The sequence below is a fragment of the Eurosta solidaginis genome, chromosome 1 (genome assembly GCF_040869045.1).
Source record: "Eurosta solidaginis isolate ZX-2024a chromosome 1, ASM4086904v1, whole genome shotgun sequence".
Classification (NCBI taxonomy): domain Eukaryota; kingdom Metazoa; phylum Arthropoda; class Insecta; order Diptera; family Tephritidae; genus Eurosta; species Eurosta solidaginis.
In genome coordinates this window covers 73,252,691-73,275,870 of record NC_090319.1, presented here as the reverse complement: position 1 = coordinate 73,275,870, position 23,180 = coordinate 73,252,691, and the positions used below count along the sequence as shown (strand labels likewise).

The 23,180-nt window shown below is 38.5% G+C and overlaps 1 protein-coding gene across 13 annotated transcripts in view; it reads left to right on the top strand.

The window, feature by feature from the left end:
* Window positions 1–23,180, top strand: part of Dys (Dystrophin) — a 1,130,370-nt gene that overhangs the window by 188,587 nt on the left and 918,603 nt on the right. The gene's annotated exons all lie outside the window — the stretch shown is intronic.

The following is a 23,180-nucleotide window of genomic DNA, read 5'->3' as shown; positions in this document are numbered from 1 at the left end:
GGTTTTTTATCGAGAAGTTATCGATTTGCTAAAGAAAGATGTCATTTATTTATTGAAAAGTTGTCAAAAATTTATAGATTTGTTACCAATTTCTTATCGGCATGTTATCAATTTGTCATCTAAAAGTTCCAATTTGTTATCAAAAGGTTTTCGATTTTTTATCGATAAGTTATGGAAAAGTAATAAACTTACTATCGAAAAGTAATCGATTAATTTGTTGTCTATATGCTATCGAAAAGTTATCGATTTGCTATCAGAGTGCTACCACCTTGTTATCGAAAAGTTATGGATTTCTTATCGATTTATTATCGAAAAGGTATACTCTGTTTAATGTGGTATTCTCCCCGTCGGTATATTCTAAGTCCCTTCACCCGCTGGAGGAGCAGAGTGTCGATCATCAGACGTAGCAAATTTTTCCTAGGTCAAACTTTCGCAGTATTTCTGCGTCGTTTTTTAATTCCAAAGAAGGGAGTAGAAGCGAAAATGGTGAGCGAGGACAATATAAGGTATCTGCAGGGATCAAGCGACACAGCGTCTTGATAAACACTTTGTTGAACGGCCAAAATCGCTCAAACTTCTAAGCACCATTTATGTATATAAGTGAGTGGCGAACTTAATTACCAGCTTTTTGGCGAATGTCAAAAATTTCTGACCATAAATCTGATTTAAATATAAAATTATGAATGTCTTAACTTGGACGAACATGCGATTGTGATTACTTCATAGCGTGTTGTTCCCCAAATTTTTACATTTGAAAATACCCAGCAAAAAATTGTATAAGAGTTTGTAAGTAATGTGGAATAGGACAGCAGCGCGTTTTAAACCTTATATCAAACTTTAAAATTTTCGAAATTTCCAAAGGACAAAAGCGAGAAGCTTGCTTTTCCAGAAGTTTTTGAACTTCTCTCTGTTTTCTGTCGAAAATGCCTCGTATGACAAAAGCTTTTAAAGCCCTTTTTGGTTGGCCTGTAACCTTTAATATAAGTTCTTTATATTTCCCTTGTTTTGTGCCGACTCCGAACGGCATCTGCAAGGCAGATGAGATTTAACTACGCGCTTTTTATGGCAGAAATACACTCGAAGAGCATGATTTATACTGCCGAGATGCGACCCCGCTTAACCCCAGTGGGTTAGGGGGTCAGAATATTTCCACGGTAGGTATGCCTGTCGTAAGAGGCGACTAAATTACCAGATTCAAGGGGCTGTGTAGCGCAACCCTTCAGGTTTCCAGCGCAATATATAGCTTCTCCAAACCCAATTGTCAACCTCACCTATCCGCGGCGAATCCTGTTTCACTAACAGACGAGGCTCTGGCGACCCCAAGCTCCTCATAGAACTTGGGGGTGGGTAGGGAGGCGATGGCCTGAAGGTTTAATGTGGCCACATAAATCGTTCCCGAGATGGTCGGGCTAGCACCTTAATGGTGCTGTGGTACAGGAGTGTACCGGATCTGTATCCGGCAAAGGACCATTACATCGATAACACTCCCCAAAGCCTTCGGGGAACAACCTTATCGCTACAACAACAACCCCGCTTAGAAACATTTTCTTCCAACTAAAAAAAACTGGTTCCTAAAATTTTGATGTTGCTTCGCCCGGGCGTGAAGCCAGGATCTACAGTGTGGGAGGCGGAGCATGCTACCATCACACATCGGCGGCCGCTATGTCCTATGATAATGCATTATATAAACTTTATTTTATACGGACTATTAGCTTTATACATAATGTTATTTTTAGGATAAGATTTTTGTCTAATGATATTAGTACCGCGAAACAAAAGGTACATATTATTTTGCATATTCCATAGAACTGATACGCCTTACAGGTTTTTAAGAAGCTTGGAATATACCCACGGTAGGTATTCCTGTCATAATATGCGCCTAAGAAGGCAAACCTTTCAGGGAGTTGCCAGTGCAATTTATAGCTTCTCCAACCCAATTGGCAACCTCACCTACCCGTGAGCAAGCGAGGCTCTGGCGACGCCAAGTTACTCGTGGAAATGGAACCAGGGGGTAGCTGTGTGGATGGCATAGATGTTTCAATATGGTCATATCAAATCGTTCCCGAGATAGTCGGGCTTGTACCTCAATGGTGCTTCCTACCGGAATGTACCGGATTTATATCCGGCAAAGGACCATCAACATCTATAATAATCCTTTGGTGTTGTCTTTATTGCTACAACAACATAAACAACAAAAGATTTAAGGACTCAAGCTATAAGTCTTCTGGCCACCTGTAAAAAGCCTTCTATAAGGGTAACATTTTTAATGAGGGGTATGAACCTAAATACCTACAAACTAGGGATGACGATCCCGGGAATTATTGAAGTTTATCCCGGATTGTTTAAAATACAATTTTAATATTCATTTAAATAATTAAAAACTTGTTCCAAAAATATCCCCCCTTAAGGAGCAAAACAAGGGAAACAAAAAAAAAAATAAAATCTCTGCCAAGATTTTTGCTAATGAGTGTAAAGGTTTTTATTGCACAGAACCTAAATTCCTTAAGTTTATCTAAATTGGTTCAGGTTTTCGAGACATTCGTGTTTAGAATTGCGAATAATGCAGTTTTCTGTTACATCACAGGCCGACAAAAATCAAAAAGAAATTTGTAACCAGAAACAAGACTACACCAGTTACAGTTGTAAATAAGAAAGCGTCGTACGGAAATGGGGAATAGTCACTTGTAAATGAGAACGCATCAAATGAAAATGCGGAAACGTTATTTGTAATTGAGAATTTTTATTTCCTTTAAGAACAATAACACGTGATGGGAAATTGCCTATGTTCCAACACAATATTTATCTTGGAGTGGGAGGATTTCCATGGAACGACGTTGAATGCCGAATTGCTCTCGCGCAATCTCCTTCAGTTGCTGATCTGCTCGCCCCATGCACCGATTAATCTAGATAAATAATGCAGCAGTTGCGCTCCATACGCTTGTCAGTGTTATGGTAATGTATCCCTTCACTTATTTTTTATAACTTTTCCTTTGATAGTCTCGTTGGGGATTAGCGTTGACGAGCACAGTGTTAAATGCAGCAATTCCGTTTGGCCATTTTAAGCATCAGCTGATGATGGCTCGATACTCAAACGGCATGGCCGACAAAGTCGTTTAAGTCGTTCACCTACTCCTCCGATCGTTGACAAACTGATCTTACTGAAGCAGCACATGCACTCATCTTTAATAGACCCTTTGTCGGTCGATCGACGACACTCCAGACACTGATATCGCGCCGAATAAATGAATGTACGAATATCTTGCAAATTACAAGTGACGTTTTCGCATATTTAGTTTATGCTTATTCATTTACACGTAACTATTCTAATTTCCGTTTCACGCTTTCGCATTTACATCTGACGCTTTCTCATTTACTATTTACTATTCTTATTTCCAAATGACGCTTTAGCATATACAATTGACTATTCTCATTTCCAACTGACTATATATGAATGACGCTTCCGCATTTTCATTTGATGCTCTCTAATTTACAAATGACATCCCATATCTAAGTGACGCTTTTGCATTTACAATTGACTATTCACATTTTCATATGACGTATTCTCATTTACAATTGACTATTCTCATTTCCAAGGGACGCTTTCTCATTTACAAGTAAAATGATATGGATCCTATAGGCGAACGAGACAACGGAGAGTGTATTAAGAGTATTTTCTATACAGAAAATTTGAACTTATTTGTTCCACAGTTCAGTGATACGAACGATAGCCGAAGTCAAGGAATAACCGAAAATCTTTAAGATTCGCTACAATATTGTAACGAATTTGCTGCAATTCCTCTTATTACAAATCTTTTGCCAACGTTCGAATCACTAAACTGTTGAATAAATAACTCCAATATTGAATAATGCAAAATGATCTTTATTGGACTACTTGAAATAACACTTATACTTCGCAACTAATAGCTTGCTTAAATCAAAACTTATTGTCGTGGCTCTACTGCTGCTGCCTTTTATACTCTGTGATTTCTCGTTCGCGTACTTCTAGGTTCTTCCAGAATTTACTTAGTTACTGTTATAAAATTATAACTACAGATGCACGTGTATAGCTTCACATATGCGCGTGTATATGTGAGTGACACTTCCATAGATAATTGCCTACTTTTGGGAGCATCTCAGATAAGATATATGCATGTGTTTGTTGTGCGTCTCTTCTCCGCTGCTCGTATGGACATATGGATAGACATAATGATTGATTTGTTGATGTGCATACGAGTCACTTCTTAGTATCGGCTTAGAGATGATGGTACCCCTTAGTGTTGCTAGTATTCGTCACACGGCCCTCCACCTAAGTCTGATCGTTCCGATCAGACGAATTTCCTGATGTAACGCCGCTAGCATCTCCAATTAAGACTTTACATATCACTTCTCCCTGGACTTGGTTATACTCGCCAGTGACCGTACGCAACCTTACTCCAGGTAACGGTTTTACTCTCCTGTTGACCAAGTCAGATCGGATTAAGGAATGAGATACGCCCGTATCTACAGTCAGTAAACGCTCCTTTCCATCCACATGTCCTCCGACAGTAAGACTGCTCGATTTTCTACCAATTTGCGACACAGATATCACAGGACATTCAATAGCTGGAGCTAGCTCTCGATCTCTACATCTTACTCGCTCTTGCTCATCCCCTCCAGCTTTGTTATTAAGACCACCCATGCTGTTGAAACCACTAGGATCATGATCGCAATGACGTGCAATGTGACCGGGCTTCCCGCATTTGAAGCATTTGATAACTCTTTCACTCCGCTTTTGCGATCCTTTCAGCGCCTCCAATATTGTGTTCACCCAGTCTGGCCTTTCCACCTCCACACGGCGTGCTTTGAACGCTGGCTTACGCAGAAGCGATGCTGTTTCCTGAATCAGAGCATGTGATACCGTTTCTGTGAATGTAGGTTTTGGGTTTGCGTATGTTGCTCGCTTCGTTTCGATATCCCGCATTCCATTAATAAAGCTCTGGATTTTTGCCCTTTCGGCATATTCAACGGGTGCGTCCGCATTCGCTAAATGTGCCAGCCTTTCAACATTCGACACAAACTCTTGCAATGTTTCATCAGGCCTCTGGAAGCGGTTCAGTAACTCCATTTGGTATATCTGTCTCCTATGCTCAGTTCCGTATCGTCTCTCAAGAGCGCCCATCAATGCTTCATAACAGTTTCGTTCGCCCTCTGGAACGGTTTCTAAAATCTCAGCTGCAGGCTCTTTCAATGCCATGAACAGTGCAGCAACTTTATCTTCAGCATTCCATTTGTTCATTGTTGCGGTCTTCTCAAATTGTATCTTAAGGACCTGGAAAGGACCGTCAAAGGATGGTGTTTTTACCTATGGTTTACTCGTTGAAACTGCTGGGCGATTTAGTTGCAACTCCTGTATACGATCTTTCAAAGCATCCATTTCGTCCTCTATTTTATCTTGTCGTTCACTAAAAGCCTCCAACTGCGATGAGATTTTTGTTTCCTGTGCATTCAGCTTCGTTGAGATACGCTCTTCCTGTGCTTCGAGTTGTAATGTTATGCGTGCCTCTTGCTCTTTTAATTGTTCTGCAATTTGTGACGCCATGTGTGTTTTCTGTTCATCCAATTGTGCTTCAATCTTCGATGCGATGCGTGTCTCCTGCGATTCCAGTTGGGATGATATTTGTGACGACATTTCTGAAATGCGTGCCTCCTATATTTCCATCCTCGATGTTACTGTGGATGTTTGTGCAGATATTGCAGCCAACATCGTGTTCAAATCTGTGCTCGTAACTGTCTGCGATTTTTCGTTTTTCTCTTCAAAATTTGTTGTTGTCTCGTCGACATCAAAATGAAAGATACTCTTCCACGTTAATTCCTTCTGCTTCCATTGCCTCTCATAGTTGTGCCTCAAGTTCGAGTTTAATGCCGGTTGTATTCAATCCACGGCTCTCTAACTCCTCCTTCAGTTGCTGGATCTTCAATTCACTTAATTTTGCAGTGTCCTTGTTGTCCTCTGGAATTTATTCAACAATTCCTCTTCTGACACCAATTGTAACGAATATTTTGCTAACGTTCGAATCACTAAACTGTTGAATAAATAACTCCAATATTGAATAATGCAAAAATGGTCTTTATTGGACTACTTGAAAGTACACTTATACTTCGCAGCAGATAGCTTGCTTAAATCAAAACCGATTGTCGTGCCTCTACTGTTGCTGCCCTTTATACTCTGTGATTTCTCGTTCGCATACTTCTAGGCGCTTCCAGAATTTACTTAGTTACTGCTATAAAATTATAACCACAGATGCACGTGTATAGCTTCTCATATGCGCGTGTATATGTGAGTGACACTTCCACAGATAATTGCCTACTTTTGGGAGCATCTCAGATAAGATATCTGCTCCGCTGCGTGTACGTACATCTGTGTAGACATAATGATTGATTTATTGATGCGCAGACAAGTCACTGCTTAGCATCGGCTTAGAGACGATAGTTTCCCTTAGCGTTGCTAATAATCGTCACAATATGAACTACCAAAGCTTGTGGTTTTGTATTAGTTATATCTAAATATATATGTGTCACAATAGGGTGGTTAAAAAGTATATGGTGCATTTTAATTTTTGTTCTATCTTTCGGGGCACCCTCCTAAAATATGCTAATAGATCAGAAAAAGATTATTGCAAAGTTTCAGGCCAATCCGATAATGCTGAATGGTGCCTCACTGAGGTCAAAGTTGGGAAAAACAGCGATTTTTCAAAAAAAATTTTAGTGTTTCGTCAGTAAAAGTGAAACCATTTATGCCAGGAACTTGACTCGTATACCATTGAATATTGTAATGTCTATAGACGTTTGCATGGAAATTAAAAAGTAGGGATATCCACTATGACCTGATATGATAAATGCTAAATACTGCTAAAAATAACCGTTTTATAAAAATATTATTAATATCAAAATCAATACAAATAAAATTACCTAACGAATGGTGTACGAGTCAAGTTCCTGGCATAAATGGTTTCGCTTTTACTGACGAAACGCAAAACAAAATTTTCTGAAAAATCGCTGGTTTTCCTAACTTTGACCTCAATGAGGCACCTTTTAACATTATCGGATTGGCCGGAAAATCTAAAATAGATTTCTCGTGGCCACCCTAGTGTCACAATTTATGTCAATCAGTGGAGGCAAGGTAAATTTCAGGACAGTTTCGCGATTGAACTTTCATTTGCCAAAAATGCCGACAGGCGAAAAATCCCGAAAATCGTCATCTTTTTACAAATATTTATGGACGCTAATACTCTTATTGATTAATGGCTAAGAAAATTCAAATTGGTGTGAAATAAAATTTTTATTTTTATTTCGTTTTTATTTATCCGGAAACGAAGTGTGAAATCGGCAATTTTGAACAAAAGGGGCCATTAAGACAATATTCGTTATTGTTGATTTGCAAATAAATGTGACATTTAAATATGTATTTATTAAGCAGTTAAAATCATAAGCTTGACACTAAACCAATTAGACGGTCATCATAAAAATGCTGCTAAATGTTTGATTTATTGATAACTTTTTTATTAAATAAAAATAAAATAAAAAAATTTTAAGCACTTCGTTTATATAAATGGACAAAAATCAACGAAAAATGTCTCCTTATGTAAAGACATATTCTTGCTAAATTTTGATTTTTAAATTTTGACTAATTATATCTCCTTTCCTACCAACTTTCCAATCCAAGTAATGTGCGCTCCACTTTTATATTTCTACTTCTCATAAATATTTTTGCAATTTCTATGTCAAAATGTTCTATTTGATTTTTGATTTCTCAAAGGAAGTGCTTAAAATTTTTTTATTTTACTTTTATTTTCTCCTTTTCTTACATTTCTCGGTGTCTTAACCGTTCTGTTAAGTTTTACGCTTGTAGCTCAATGAGAACTACATAAAAATCAATCAAAATATCTCAGTCCGTGCACCCCCTAGCGAAACGTTTTGTATTGTGTCATCGACTGTCATCGACCTCTGAATTAAGGTCTAAATTTTTAGCCTCTAGCTCATCGATAAGTTACTTAAAACCCGGTTTCAAATTTCCAAATTATTATCTAATTTTTTTCGATCCGCGTGCCACCTAACGGAATTTTTTCTCCTTTTGTTCCTTTGTCACGGTGTCTTAACCTCTCTCTAAGGTTTCATGTTTGTAGCTCAATGAGAAATTACCTTAAAACCGATCTCAAAACACCAAATTTCCAAATTCTTATCTAAATATTTTAATCCGTGCGCCACCTAACGGAATTTTTCCTTTTGTTGCATTGTCACGGTGTTTTAACCTACATATGTGTAAAGTTTCACGTTTGTAGCTCAATGAAAAGTTACTTAAAAATCGATTGCAAGATTTGTATGAAAAGCGGACAAACATTCAACCGGCCTAATATAAAGGAAGTAAAAATCACACATTGTGTGGAAGAAAATGTTAAAAACCCTACGAAAAAAATGTCAAAAAACAATGTGAATTTTGAGATATGTACCTATAACTGAAATTTGTCTGACTAAAATTTATTGGGCTAGAAAACTGCATACTCAAGAAAATTCAAAGAACTTTTTTTTTGGTCGGATGCAATGAAATTCGGGAAGCACCGATCAACTACCATTATGGGCCACTCATCGACATACCTCAGTTTATCACCTCTTCGTTGAAGCTGCAATAATTGAATCTTGAGTTGGAGCTATGATTAGAGTTTGTTCTCTAGTTGTCTTAATTTCTAACTGAGAACGGCCGCTTCCATGAGTATATACACAGAATGAGCAAGACTGCAAACCCGATCAATACTTACACCGCTCTCTCATATTCTGCTCTTCCTCTCTTGAACTACCACTTTTCATCCTAAAGTTTTCTTTATACCCTCATCTCTATTTCTCGTACTTGTGTGCTTTCTCTGTTTTCCCTTTCCTCCCCGCATTCTCGCTCCCACTCTCTTTAACTTTTCTTCAACCCCCGGTACCTTACTGTTACTTTACAACCCCTTTTTTCATTCTTCCCGCTTAATTTAATTCCCCTCTTTCTCTCCTAGACAAATTTCTGTTCAAGCATCGAGTACTCAGAGCTTAATAAGGAAAGAGGACGGAGAGAGGTCACGTAATAGTGATGAGTACCTTGAAGAGCTTATGAACACTCATTTCCCATCAGGAGATGTTGCAGAAGAGGCAGCACACAGCACTTACACTTCGTTCTCGCGACGGTTAGTGCCGGGCTTGGTGACTGATACCAACAACGAATGTGCGGTGAATAGTTCGGCTGGAAAATTCCCTGCCATTCTACAAATTAAGGGTAGAACTTGCGTCAAATGGCTTAAAATAATTGTTGAAGGGTGCATAAGACTAAGTTACGTTCCCACTTTTGGAGAACTTATCGTAGGGCAGATATTTTAACATCTGCTGTGGATGCTGGTTATCAACCAACTGCGCAGGTGGCTCGTTGAAAGAACGCTCCAATTTACGGCGTAAGCAGATAATGTTACAGTTGTCGTAGGTAGAAAGTGGTTTCCAAAAATTAGGTCCTGCATGGATCGATGGCCTCTGTATATTCGTTCCTGGTCCTCTTATGTCAGGTTGCGGTCAACGCTCAAAAGATGAATATGGGCTTGTTTACTAAGAAGAATAAGGTCTAGCAAGGAAAAGCAACCCTGCAGGAAAAAACTTGTACAAAAATCTAGAAATCATTCTATACAGTAAGTTGTTGTGAAAGCTCAACGTGTAGAATACAGTGAGAAAGGCCTCGACGGCAATTTATGCATATAAAAGAATGCTTGGGTGCGTGGGGTCTATCGCGCTCTCAATATCATTGGATATTTAGCGGAGAGTATTTGTTCAGTGGATAGCCACACAAACACCTCATAAATTTTGAGATTACCAATGCTTAGTATAACGGAAGTCCTGAAAACAACTCCGACGGCTGCACTGTATGCCATTCTACACGTTCCCCCAGTATACCTGGTGGCGAAGAATATAGTGTTAGCAACTGCAGCGAGAGCAAATCCTTAGGCCAGATTGAGGACAGACCATAATGCTGGAGTCTTATAGCGTTTTCGAAACGAACGAAAGCGAACGAAAATCATACTCTACAAGTCACTAATCGTACCCGTCCTGCTATATGGGGCAGAAGCATGGACCATGACAACAGCAGATGAAGCGGCTTTGGGAGTGTTCGAGAGAAAAGTTCTTCGAAAGATTTATGGACCTCTACGCGTTGGCGATGGCGAGTACCGAAGAAGATTTAATGATGAGCTGTACGAGCTATACGCAGACATCAACATAGTCCAGCGAATTAAAACGCAGCGGCTGCGCTGGCTAGGCCATGTTATGCGAATGAAAGATGATGCTCCGGCCAAGAAAGTGTTTCTATCGGAACCCGCCTATGGAAGCAGAGGTAGAGGGCGGCCCCCACTCCGTTGGAAGGACCAGGTGGAAAACGATTTAAACTCCCTTGGTGTGACCAATTGGCGCCGGTTGGCGGAGCGAAGGAGCGACTGGCGCGCCTTGTTGGACGGCCATAACCGTTTAGACGGTTAAGCGCCAATTAAGTAAGTAAGTAAGTATAGCGTTTTCTAACACTTGACTGCGCTGAGATGGGACTCTTAGAGGCACAATACACTTAAAAGCTTGGCGCATAGGCGCTTTAATGACAGAAGAGGCTATAAATGTGTACACCAAGGATGCTAAAGTAGTGGAAGAGATAAGGTCTGCGATATGCTGCACAGGTCCGGAAATAAAGAAATTCTACAAACTGCTCGATCATTGTAGAGTTTTTCAGGCTGAAAGATTAACCGTGACCAAAGCAGTAGAAACACCGAAGGAAAATAGCTTAAGCTGCAGCCGCGTAAATTCTTATATTGACAGCGAAACAGCAATCAATCGTATTAGCATACACAGGGCAAATCCCTCGAAGCTTGTACGGTATAAATGCCAATCATATTGGCTGGGATTAATAGACGGTGAGATTTGCACACTATCGATCAAATTGGGATCCAGTGGAACCAACCGCGGTACTGTGTCCAGAATCGTGTGCAGGTCTTACAACCTTTGACTTGCGAAAGTACTCTTATCATTGAAACGAGGAAACTCTAAGCCCATGTTGGGTGTTCTTACTGGATACTGCCCTCTGGCGTCACATTCCTTTAAATTAGGCCTGGTGCTAAAGCGAGGGTTGAAGAGGGAAACCATCGAGTACGTTTTAAAGCAGCAAGTAGCATAGATTGTAGTATTTGCCAAGAGGACAGAGTTATTTTATAATATGGTGCTGGTTCCAGATAAAGTTCTTCAGTTTGGCTGTTCGGCAAACTTCTCGCAATACAGTGGACTCATTTAGTCTATGTGAAGTCTTCCCGGACCAGCCAGTTCAATCTACCCTAATCTATGGTTGATTCTTAGTCCTACCTTCGTACGCTATTCCTTTGTCGACCTCAATTCTATTTGCATTGTGTCACTATGGCAGCTCTCAAATTTGCCTCTGGCAGTTATGACGATATCGTTCGTGATATAATGCAGTATCTGTCGAGCTTCATGTCTTATACGCGTGCTGGCACGGATAAAGTTGTATTTTGTCGAGAGCGTTTGAACTGATATCGTGGTCTATGATCTTCTCCATTGCTTTCATAGCAAAAGATGTAAGGTTTATAGGACTTCGGATTGGAGTATTTCTTTTTAGCCGACTTAGGTATGAAGATCACATTTGCTCTTCTCCATACTATCGGGATATACACCAGTAATCTTGGTTATATGTGCGATAAACCCCTCTCCTTGTTGCAGAAAGGATGGATAGACGCCATCCACTCCCAGAGTTTTGTAGCTCTCGAGTAAGTCATCTATGCCCACCTAACAGCGCCCTCATTAAATAGGCCCTTGAAGAGGTTCCAGTCGGTTGATGTCGGGCTAACTTCGCAGTATTCGAAGATTCGTACATGCGCTATTTTAGCGCATAACCAGGCCACTTACATCACTAGGCAAGCAAAGCAAATATACTGTCACCGAAAGTTAAATCCGGCACTAGCATCTAAAGATTTATGGCGAAACTTAAAGAATCTCAACATCCATGGTAAACAGACGATTGAGCGTCAGATTAATCCTAATACTCTTAACGATTATTTTAGTAGTTCGGGTATTGTCCAGGACAGAGCTGAGTACCTAGAACACACATTTTCACCGGAGAGAGAATTTCAATTTAGCGCAGTAAGTGAAAAAGATGTTCTTGAATCCCTTATGAGAATCAAGTCCGATGCCATAGGAGAGGACGGAATATCCTTGAAGTTTGTGAAAATTGTACTGCCTTTCGTGCTAGGAACCCTTACACACATAATCAATCATTGCTTTACAATTTCGTGTTTCCCAGTGGAATGGAAAAAGGCTGTGATTGTTCCTGTCGCCAAAAAAAATGCAGCCATAACACCTTCTGATTACAGGCCAATCAGCGTTATTCCAGCCTTCGCTAAAGTGTGTGAGTCCTTGATGGCAGCTCAAATTTCATTATACGTTCAAGAACATAATCTGCTCAATCCACTGCAATCTGGTTTTCGTCCTAAGCACAGTTGTTCTACAGCTATGTTGAAAATACTGGACGACATAAGAATTAATTTTGATAAAGGTGACCTAACTCTTCTTTGCCTCCTGGATTTTTCAAAGGCATTTGATTTAGTTAGTCATAGACTTCTTTGTGAAAAGCTCAAATGTTTTTTTGGGTTTTCAGTTACATCAGTTAGCCTTATGGCCAGCTACCTTGCCGAAAGGACTCAGAAAGTTGTATGCAAAGGCACTGCATCTAGATCATGTATTCTCTCTTCTGGTGTACCGCAAGGCTCTGTCCTTGGTCCTCTTCTGTTTACTCTTTTTATCAATGATGTGTTCGCTAGGTGTCAGTATGTTAATGCACATGCTTATGCTGATGACATTCAATTGTATTTATGTAGTCGTGTTGGTCTTGTTGATGATTTGTGTTACAAAATAAATTGCGACTTGTCTGCTATTGCGAAATGGGCTTGTAAAAACGGTCTGTGCTTGAATGCCAAAAAGTCATATGTTCTGCCTATAAGCAATAGTGTTGTGCATACTGAAGATATTCCAAAACTGTTCGTTGGTGAAAACGTGCTTTCGTTTACTAGCAAAATAAAAAATCTGGGCTTTGTGATTAACTCAAAATTAAACTGTGTCGACCATGTAAATAAAGTTGTGAGTAATGTTTATTCTGTTTTACGTAGATTGAGAATGTCTGCTTCGTTCACTCCCCTAGAGACTAGGAAAAAACTAGCTATGCAGCTGATCCTTCCACAAATAACGTACGCAGAGCTCGTTTACAGTCAACTTGACTCTGCTTCGTCCCATAAAATTGATGTTACTTTTAACAACGTCACACGGTATGTTTACGGCCTACAAAAATATGATCATATATCTCCATGGAAGCGCAAAGTTATCGGATGCAGTATTTTTGAGTACATAGCAGCGCGAAATTGTATATACATGTACAAACTCATTGAATTTCAAACACCAAAGTATCTTTTTGAGAAACTTAAATTTTCAAAGTCTGGTAGACATCGCAAATTGATCATTCCCAGATATTTCTATTTGTGCTCTTCGAGGCTATTCTTTATACATGCTGTAAGGCTCTGGAATTCTATCCCAAATTTCCTTAAGGGTGTGTTGTGTAGGAACAACTACAGAAGGGTGATTCATGACTACTTCAGTTTAGGGAGCTTAATGTGATTGTTGTAAAACTTTATAGTCTTCCTTGTATTTCCACCTTTCTTTCTTTTACCAACAAAACTTTCTATTCGTTAAGTTTATAATTATTGTTAGTATTTGTCTTATAAGAATTTAGGCTTAATTGTTAATTATTTTGCAATGTATAATCGTTGATGTGCTATAAAAGACTCTGTCTTACAGTCACAACCACTTTTTTTTTTTAAATAAATTGAAATTGAAATTGAAAGTGCGCTATTTTAGCCACAGATTTCTCACAGTGTATTTGCATCGTTTATTTTTCAAAAAATTTTACTACTTTTTCTAACCACAAGTGGTTTAATAGTGATTTGTTCTCAAACTAATTTGGCTCTTTAATGTGACGCTGCCAAGTATGTAATTATTTGAAAAGAAATTCAGTCGTGTGCCGCTTGCGGTAGGCGGTCCAGGCGTCTTAGCGTCTTTGTGAATGAGCAAGCGAGAGAGGTGGGTGTTATAAAAATAGCTTGAAATCGACTAGTGGCTAATTATATGATTTCTATTAAAGTGCATGAACAACAAAAAAAAATTTTTAAAGTATACAAATGAAAGGTTGCCCACAGATAATAATTTTAATTTTTTTGTTTCAGTGGGATCTCTTTTTCAGTTGTCCGTTAATTTTTTATTTTTTTGTTAGTGAAAATTTTAGAGGAAATAAATATATTTGTATTTGATAATCTGCAAAAAAGCACTCTCACTCATAATTGCCCACTCAGCATTTAGGTGATTCAATTTTGAATTTCCCCACATATCAATACAATTTGATTACTCTTTCTGACTAAATATTGAGTTATCATACAATTGAACAAAAGAAATAATCAAATATGAATACTTTTGATGATGAAAAACTAAAAAACATTTTTCGATCACTTTTTGGAATCATTTTTAAGGTCCTTTAATGACTAAATTTTAATATTTCATAAAAACCAACAAAAGGAATAATCAAATATGCTTACCTTTGATGATCAAAAAATGAATATAGTTTTTCAATCACATTTTGGAATCATATTTGAATCAAATGTGTTTACTTTAGGTGATCAAAAATTTATAATCATTTTTCATTCAGCTTTCTGAATCTTTTAAGAATATATTTGTTGACTGAATAATGAATTTTATACTTGTTGAAATTTTACTTTTCATTAAAAATTTTATTTTTTTCACATACACATATTTTTTCAATCATGAAGTTAAGAAAAAATACATACATAACAATTTTATTATTTATGCAAAAGATATTCTTCAAGACAAAAATAATGTAATGCTGCTCGTGAACGAAGATTTCCGCAACCATTTCTCGCGTTCAGTTTCCCAGAAAATATATAATGATTGGACAATACATAGGTTGTGAGCTATTTGAACCCCAGGTAAGTGAAACTATCTTGACATACCTGGATACAGCTTCAACATCTCGTATCGTATCCGTATTTTAAGATGCAGACGATAATGCTGATGTTGGATGTTGTAGTCGCAGGTGTATATCGGTCAAGTTTGTTTGCGAGTTAGCTGTGGTTCGAATAGCTCAGTTTCGCATGCTTTCTTCCCCTGATGAAATAAGATTATTATGTAGTATCTTATTTTGAATGAGATGAAGAATAAATGCATTATAATGGCATTAAAAAATCTCAACCAAAACGATTGAAATATATTATAATATGATCAGAAAATGACTGTGAAAAGCAGTCAAATATTACTCTAAAACTATTAAAGCTCAATTTTACAATGATATCAAATAAGAATAAAAAGCGTTTCGAAATAGGAATCTTAAATGATTATTCAAGAATAATCACATTTATGGTACATTTTTCTCCCGACGATGCGTTAATTTTCGAACAGAAAATGCTTTTAAATTTGAACGTTTTTAATCATCTTTGGGTATGATATTTAAATATTTTTTGATCAAAATTTTCAAAAAATGCTGGCTGGGTGTTGAGCTGAGAGCACTCAGCTGATTCTTAATAAAGACAGCAAAGAGCAGAATTTGTATTTTGTTTGAATGCACTTAGTACAACGTGAATTTTCTAATCGAAAACGTGTGTGCAATTCAAAAACGCTATTTGTCACGAAATTGTGAAAAGTGCGTTATTATAGAAAATTGTTGCATCATCGTATTTAAAACGTGTGAATGTAAACATTGTGTTTTTTTTTTTTTTTGTTGAAAAATTGTTTAAAATTTACGTGAATATTTTACAGCTAATGTTAGTAAAAAGAAAAATTGTCTGTCAAACTCTTACGGAAATTGCTATAGATTCACGAGTATCCTTAAAACTCTTCTTCTTCTTAACGCCTGAAGTTAAAGTAAAAGGTGCGGGTACCCGTTGCTAGAAATTTAGCGCTGGAAAACTTTGCTTAAAACTTGTTTGCTTCAGAATAATAGTGTGTGCTAAAAATTGTTGCATTTTTATATGTGCTGTTATGGAGGGGTGATATAAGGTCAACGATCATAACGCCAATTGTTCTTATGACCACTTCAAACAGCCACAAAGTCAATTAAGGTTATGACTAACTGATACGGCAATAACGTAAAATTTTAAATGTATACAATGTCACAGATATTGACATTATGACCATTATGTGTTTCTGGAATGGCAATAAGATCAACTCTATTTACCTTTTCCTTTTCCTTTCGGCTTTAAAATCGACGAAGAGATAATGTGTGTCAATTCTTTTTGCGCCTGGTTTTTTCCAAGCTACCACCCATTTTGAAAACGTGGTCAATGGTAGATTCACCTCGTCTGAAGCCGCAATGATAAAGTCCAATCAGCCGATTCGCGGTGGGCTTTAATCTTTCGCTCAATACGCTTGAAAGGACCTTGTAAATTATACTAAGAAGGCTGACTCCGCGATAGTTTGCGCAGTTTCCTGAAACTCCCGTATTGTGGGCTGTGCTAAGAATATTTAGGCTACAATCGTCGGGCAAGCATTTCTCCGGCCATGTTTTGCATATAGTGGATACATGCGCCCCACCAACTCCTGGCCACGGCAGGAAATTTATCAACGCCCATGGGATTGTTATTTTTTAATCTAGTTATTGCTATTCTAAATTCATGTTAGTCGAGTGAGGGAATATTAATTCCACCATCATCGATGGCGTGATTGGAGTCATCATTTTCCCTGGATGCTTCATCGCTCTCATCATTTAGGAGAGCAGAGATGTGTTCCCTTCATAATCTAAGTACTCTCTGGACATCGGTTACAAGGTCGCCGTTTTCGTTCCTACAGGAGTTTGCCCCAGACTTAAAATCTTCCGTCTGTCGCCGAATTTTTTGGTAAAATTTACGACAGTTCCTGGTCCGATGGCCTTGGGGAGTGTTATCGATGGTCTATGATGGTCCTTTGCCGGATGCATATCCGGTACGGTAAGGTAACAAGCACCATAAGGTAATAGCCCGACCATATCGGGAACGATGCTATGACCACATGTCATCATAAAAGCCACAACGCCCTCCCACCACCTAGATCCATGAGGAATTTGGGGTACCCAGAGCCTCGGCTTTCAGAAAAAGGATTCGCCACGGGTAAGTGAGGTCGACAGTTGGGTTAGTTAAGCTATAAATAACGCTGGCAATCCCTTGAAAGGGTTTGCGCTACAAAACCCCTTGAATCAATTTAGTATTATCCGCGAGTATATTCTAAGCCCCCTAACCCACTGGGGTTGGGTTCATCCTCTTCTTTGGATGGTAAAATTTGTGGGTGTTATTCCAGGTGGCTAGATGCTCAAGCCACTAGCTTTCACGCCTTTCTGCCTTTGCTTTTTCTTCCTGTAAAAGCGTCTGGCTTCGCTTTTCGACTCGCGGTAGCGTTAACATACTCTTCTTGTTGCGTTCGCTTTTAACGCAGCACTGTACGCAGCGCTATTTTGTTCGGTTGCAACCAAGCATTCTTCATGGTACCAGCTGTTTTTTCCGTGGTCGAAGTGCTTTAGAGATTTACTCTCACTGCTCCTGCATTCCCTCTGGTTAACTTGTGCTCTTCGAGAGCAGGTGTGAGAGTTAAGATGCGAAATCATTGGCATTCTGTTGCGATTGCAGTCCTTAGAAGTTCTGTATGTTTTGTTTTTCGTTTATAGTCGCATAGCGCGGGAGCGTATTTTTATTGCGAAAAGATAGTAATCTGAGTCGATATGAAGTCCGCGAATCCTACGTACATCGAAAACACAGAAGAAATGCCGTCCAACTTTCATAACGTGGTTGATCTGATTGCGTGTATTTCGATCGGAGGACAGCCATGTTGATTTTTTTGCCCACCCTGGCGTTGAAGTCATTAAGCTCGACTTTTGACGAGGCAGCGTTCATATGTGCGTTCCAGGCGCTCTTAGAATGCACCCTTCACCTCTTGTTCTTTTCCTCCCTTGATGTATGGGTGTAGATGACTAAAACATTTGAAAATGTTGATTTTATGTAGATAGCGTTGAGACGTTCGTACGCATGCATGGGCGATATTACTTGGCGATAAAGTCTCCCTCTCACCACGAATCGAACGGCCAAACTGCGCTTAATTGCTTAGCCACTGTGGCTGTCTACTTTCCTTGCTTCGTCTATCGCATCTCTTGCATGGCGGTGATGTCAGCTTTTGCCTTCACTAGGACATCAATCAACCGGGCATATGTTCCTATCCCATTAAGGCAGTAAACATCCCAGGTGCATACCCTCAAAGCATTGTTCTTTAATCATTTGCATTGGTTGTCAATATTAGGGGGCTGTCTTTTTATCCGAGGCTTGTGTAGTCTTCCCATTTAGAGTGTGTTTCTACATGGCGGGTTCCAAGTCCAGCGCTCAGCGCTGCATAGTTTCAAATAAAAAATTCGTGATTATTTATATATTTATTTGAACCGAAAAGTGTTTCCACAACCAAACACATCTTTTTATTATCTAGTGACTCCGAAATGCAACCATTTAATTTGCACATTGTCTGACTATAAAAATGACACTGATTTTTAAAAACGAATTTCATAAAGATAACAAACAAAAGTGTTGAGTAAACATAGACTACATAAAATAAAAGCAAGATCAACAAAAACAACAAATTTCCAATTATTACAGCTGTAAAAAATGCAGTTCTGCTGGTTGACACAAATCGTCAGTTAAAACTACAGAAAACATGAAAAATCATTTTAAATACAAATAAACTCAATCTCTAACATTCATTTATGAAAAGCACCATCTCGATAATACATACATACATACCAAAGTCGGAATTTCGCAAAAAACAAAGCTAAAAGGAACATTGCATAAAATTCAGACACGAAAATTGAATATGAAAAAATAGTAGATCAAACATATTGAGAGCACGTGAATGCTTCACATGTCATTCACAAGTTGTTAAGGCAAAATGTAAACAGAACTGAAATAAAATGCATAATATGCAAGGTCCGGCTGATATGATTTTCATTAAGGGGGCTCTGGTTGAATGCATTAACAAACTTCTGTGCAACAGAACTATCGCAATGGAATTGGTAATGTCCACAATTGAGAGGTAGTGGGTGCTTACTGGATGTTTATGCGGATGACTTGGCAAGCCTTGTCACAGCTATCCAGACGCAGTGACTAATTAGTGGGCTGAGCTATGTGAACTAGCAATCAACTTTGAAAAAAACGGACCTGGTTCTATTAGAAGCTCGATGTAAGCCGCAAGTTAAAGTTGACCGATTGTTGTATTGCAATCGAAGTTGCTAAAGGAGTGTTTGGCTTGCTTGGGATTGCTTAGAACTATTTTAAGATCGTCTAGTTGTCGAGCCGTAACAGTACCCCTGGCGCGCTTATGTACAACTGGACTGTATATATGTATTTGGTTGTAGGTAAATCGGAACTTCCGTGGCCACCTTTGTTCTGCTACTATACAGATGTACCTCGAGTCAGCAAATCAGGCAGTATGCTGAAATTATTGGTTTCACCAAAGCTCATTTATCATTGTTAATTGAGTTTTCGACATGTCACTTTCCAATCGGACTCTATACAGTGCGTCTTAGCAAATCGTAAAACCTCTGTTGCTGCAGCTACATGTCCAGATTTTACCAGAACTGGGCGAAGGTGAACTACTTAAGGCTTAAGCTCGTCGTTGCCACACATTGCTTCTCCAAGTAGCTACAGCTTACTTCGCATAGTGGGGTTGCACATATATGTATATGGGAGGCTCAATAATCTGAAATAAATTTTTTACATAAAAATCGCTTTATCCACATCAAATCAGTTAATCTTAACCAATTAATGGTCATGCATTAACCCTTGGTGACCCAATCATCTTAACCCTTTAACGACCCATTATTAGCCCCTTAAGGTTCATGGCTTAACCTTTTGCAGACCATTTTTTAAGTTCGAAAACGAAATTATTTGAATAAGAATGACTGTATATACACAAAAAAGTGAATGCGCAGTGTCCCAACCCATAAACGGACATATAGCACACCTAGAATACAGCAGCAAACTCCTAAACAATTTCCAATGTTCAGAAAGCGCGAAAAACTAACTGCATTGCCCAATGCAAAATCTATTTGTTTCAAAGGCTTGTCTCGCTGATTAGTGGGTTACTAGAAAATAGAGTTTACAGTTCGGTAGTTATTGAATTGAGTAGCCCGCAGGTACTCATGGTTTCGAAGTTTCACACTTTTGAGTTAGCTCCCTATTAGTTTAGGTGTGCGGTATATGTACTAACCCAGTAATTACCTGTTTTTGGTTTTATTTTAATGTATATGAAAACCATTTCATAGAAGTTTCTGTGAGATACTCCTCTTAAGAATATTATTTACAAAAGAAAATTGTTTAGAATTTCCGTTGTTCAAAGCCAATATCGATTCTATATATCAGTTCTATGGCTGGGTACCGTTAATTGGATTCTGCAATGAAGAGACCTCGTTGTTGTTGTTGTTGTTGCAGCGATAAGGACACCCACCGAAGGCCTTGGGGAGTGTTATCGATGTTGATGGTCCTTTTCCGAATGCAGTTCCGGTACGTTCCGGTACCAAGCCCGATCATCTCGGGTACGATTTGGTATGACCACATGCGACCTTCTAGGCCATACCGCCCTACCACCCTAGATCCATGAGGAATTCTGGGCCGCCAGAGCCTCGGCTGTTAATGAAACAGGATTCGCCACGGATAGGTGTGTTTGACAATTGGGTTGGAGAAGCTATATATTGCGTTGGCAACCCCTTGAATCTATTTGGTTCTTTAGTCGTCTCTTACGACAGTCATACCAACCGCGGGTATATTCTAACTCCCTAACCCGCTGGGGGAAGAAACCTCGTCAGCACATCATTTGTCTATTTTAAGTCGATGATGTTAATGGTTAAGTAAAGTAGCCCAGCCCAAGCTATCCATTTGTAACCCTTATGGCCAAAAATGTAATAAAGCTCCAATTAAGAGAATTTAACTGCATAGATCCCAGTTCAAAATATCAGGCCTTTCTCTAGCATGGCCTTTTTCTGGTGGCCAAAAAGAGAAATAACCTTTTCCGGAACATATTTTGATTATTGAAGGAAGCTTAATAAAACAATAATTTACCTACTTTACAAGGTAAGCTTAGTGCAACCGACGTTATTAACCTACTAGCTGGACCAGTGCCCATCTTGCGCAACAAACAAGAGAGTCTCAAATATCAACAGAAATCAGCTGTTTTTCAATCACCTATCAGTAAAAACTTACATGCGCTTGCGCTGCCATCTGGCGAATGTTAGCAACTGCCGATAATTCAGTCTTAGTTCAAATCAAATATTCACAATAGTGCCATAGTACAAATATATTTATTTTTATGCTCACAATCGTTTATTTTTAACAAATTATTTTAATATAATATGGCTAAACAAAAGCACTACGACCAATAATGCCCAAAGTTCGCTAATACCACGAATCTCTATCTTTACAACCAAAACTTTATTTATAGATTTGGATTCCACATAAGAGCGAAAAAGGGACCTGCACATAAAACAGCAATTAGAAATAATATATAAGAATGTCATAGAAAGAGAAAAGTCGGCGAACTTACCATGGCTCCCTCGTAGGCACGTACATATTTATACACATTTTTGAGTGGCTTTTTAGAGATTCGTCCATACTAAATTTGCATTTGACTTGTTTACAGTTCATATTTACTTTCGAACTTTTTTTCTTCCGTTTTTCGGATTGCCTAATATTTTTAGAAAAAAAGCCTTAACATATTATTATGAAAGGGTAACCTTAAACTTTGTTAATTCAATCATAGAATTCTACGAAAACAAGTAAGGAAGGCAGAGTTCGGGTGTAACCGAACATTACATACTCAGCTGAGAGCTTTGGAGACAAAATAAGGTAAAATCACAATGTAGGAAAATGAACCTATGGTAACCCTGAAATGTGTTTGTATGACATGGGTATCAAATGAAAGGTGTTAATGAGTATTTTAAAAGAGAGTGGGCCTTAGTGCTATAGGTGGACGCCTTTTCGAGATATCGCCATAAAGGTGGATCAGAGGTGACTCTAGAATGTGGTTTTACGATACGGGTATCAAATGAAAGGTGTTAATAAGTATTTTAAAAGGGAGTGGTTCTTAGTTCTGTAGGTGGAAGCCTTTTCGAGATATCGCCATAAAGGTGGACCAGGAGTGACCCTAAAATGTGTTTGTACGATATGGGTATCAAATGAAAGATGTTAATAAGTATTTTAAAAGGAAGTGGGTTAGTTCTGTAGGCTGACGCCTTTTCGAGATATCGCAATAAAGGTGGACCAGGGGTGACAATATAATGTGTTTGTACGATATGGGTATCAAATTAAAGGTACTAATAAGGGCTTTAAAGCGGACTGTCCCTTAGTTGTATATGTGACCGCGTTTTCGAGATATCGACCAAAATGTGGACCAGGGTGACCCAGAAGAGCATCTGTCGGGTACCGCTAATTTATATATATATGTGGTACCACGATACTGTTCCTGCCAAGATTCTAAGGGCTTTTGATTTCGCCCTGCAGACCTTTTACCAATTACCATGTTTCATCCCTTTTTTCATATTTGGTATAGAATTATGGCATTTTTTAAATTTTTCGTAATTTTCGATATCGAAAAAGTGGGCGTGGTCATAGTCGGATTTCGACCATTTTTTATACCAAGATAAGGTGAGTTCGGATAATTACGTGAACTAAGTATAGTAAAGGTATATCGATTTTTGCTCAAGTTATCGTGTTAACGGCCGAGCGGAAGGACAGACGGTCGACTGTGTATAAAAACTGGGCGTAGCTTCGACCGATTTCGCCCATTTTCACAGAAAACAGTTACCGTCATAGAATCTATGCCCGTACCAAATTTCACAGGGATTGGTAAATTTTTGTTCGACTTATGGCATTAAAAGTATTATAGACAAATTAAATGAAAAAGGGCGGAGCCACGCCCATTTTGAAATTTTCTTTTATTTTTGTATTTTGTTGCACCATATCATTACCGGAGTTGAATGTTGATATAATTTACTTATATAATGTAAAGATATTAAATTTTTTGGT